The sequence below is a fragment of the Triticum dicoccoides genome, chromosome 6A (assembly GCF_002162155.2).
Source record: "Triticum dicoccoides isolate Atlit2015 ecotype Zavitan chromosome 6A, WEW_v2.0, whole genome shotgun sequence".
Lineage (NCBI taxonomy): Eukaryota > Viridiplantae > Streptophyta > Magnoliopsida > Poales > Poaceae > Triticum > Triticum dicoccoides.
Genome location: NC_041390.1, coordinates 297,189,777 through 297,191,491, shown reverse-complemented (window position 1 = coordinate 297,191,491; position 1,715 = coordinate 297,189,777). Strand labels below are relative to the sequence as shown.

The 1,715-nt window shown below is 50.7% G+C and overlaps 1 protein-coding gene across 3 annotated transcripts in view; it reads right to left on the bottom strand.

Annotated features, from left to right (window-relative positions):
* LOC119316803 (cyclic nucleotide-gated ion channel 1-like) overlaps positions 1-727 on the bottom strand; it is a 44,990-nt gene extending 44,263 nt beyond the window's left edge. For 2 of the 3 annotated variants that reach the window (XM_037591190.1, XM_037591192.1), the window contains exon 1: positions 575-724. The gene's annotated coding sequence lies outside the window, so the exon portion shown is untranslated. Of the gene's footprint in view, positions 1-574 lie in introns of all 3 variants that reach the window. The other variant, XM_037591191.1, reaches the window with a different exon arrangement.
* Positions 728-1,715: the final 988 nt, after the last annotated feature.

Sequence of the window (1,715 nt, the reverse complement as noted above, 5' to 3'; positions counted from 1 at the left end):
CACCTACTCATAGCTTTGGTGTTATATGACATTATTATTTGCCGTCGTATTTTTGTGTGCATACCCTTGGTGTCGGCTATGTGCATCTTAGTTATGCAGGGGCTGGGTGTATGCTCATTGTGTTTGTATTCTCTTGATGCTTCGTTTTAAGCCAATAAAATTCACCATTTGTCCAAAAACCTATCACAATAAAAAGGCAGCGGTTGCTGGATCTTTCAAAAAAGAAAAAAACTAAAAACTACTCTCAATTCCACAGCGACGAAGCAATTTCTGCACCTAACCACTCTATGCCGGCGAACCAAGTAGGCACTCCAGTGACTCCCTTTCACAACAACAGGTGCTACCACGGGAGATCACAATTCGCAGCACGCTCTTGACCCGCCCGCGCAGAGAAAAAGCAACGCACACGCACCGGGCAGCTCCGCGGCGAGATCGCGGCACCGGCAAAGTAGCACGCTAGGCACCTAATGGATCTGAAATAAGCGGCGAGCAGAAATGACAGATCCGAGCGACGCGGGGACGGGGGCAGCAGGATACGCCACTGTAGCAGCAGCAGCAGCAGCACAAGGCTTACCCGGACGGAGGGTCTGGGGAGGGGAAGCGTCACCGAAGAGGAGGAAGGGGGCGAGGTGGTGATGCAGTTTAGCCAGTGGGGTGGGTATCGACGACGGGGACTAGACCGGGGTAGCCGGACGCGCTCGCGAGGGAACGAAGCAGTCAGAGTCCACGGCGATCCGTTTGGCCGCCCTGGATTATCCCCGTTTGCTATATACTAGCACAAATATCTTGCGTTGCAACAGGAAAAAAATAATAATATCATAAATAATAATCATGACTCACAGACTCCCCCTCCCGTGCGGTGTAAGTTCATGTTCTCTATTTTAACACGGCATTATTGAATTGGATTGGATTAGATTGGATTGCTGGTGTTTTCTCTTTCATAGATCCATTAGAAACTCGTCATAAGTAGCGACACGATTAGAACATTATCGACATGTATCATTTTCTTGCTTCACGGCACACGCTTATTGTAGAACATACCTATAGAGAGAAAAGTACCCGTTTGTGAACATGCATTCTCTTTTCTTGGTTGCTTCGGCAAATCCCCTCTTTGTGGACAGGTCATCTTCTCATATCCTTTACCTCGAAAAATGCTGCAAAACCGTGTCTGCTTACTCAACTCCTCGTATTGTGCGTTTTCACGACTATTTGTTGGCCGTGCAGCCTTTCGCTTATTTTTTGTGGCACCCAAACCTACCAATGTGTCGTCCATTACTGGAATCAGAATCTTTGCCGTCAGCCAGCTCTTGCCGTCCGCTAGCTGACGGCAAAGAAGGTCTTTGCTATCATCTTAAAGAAAGAGCTGACGGCAAAGACCATGTTTGCCGTCAGCCAGCTCTTTGTCGTCTACTAGCAGACGACATAGAAGCTTTGCCGTGTGCTAGCAGACGACAAGGAGGGAGGGTGGCGCACTAACGAGAACCACCTAACGGCCACTTTCTTTGTCGTCCGCGAGCAGATGGCAAAGAGAATAGCCAGCCTAACGGCCGTTACCCCCGGCCCCACCCCACTAGCTACGCTCTTTACAAAGAAATTAAACCTAACTAAAAAGCGGCCGGCCCCGCGCCCCACCCCTTTCTCTCTCCCCTCTCTTTCTCCCTCACCTCACCCGCGCCACCCCCGTGCCCGCCGTCCCCGTGCCCACCGGCCCCGCC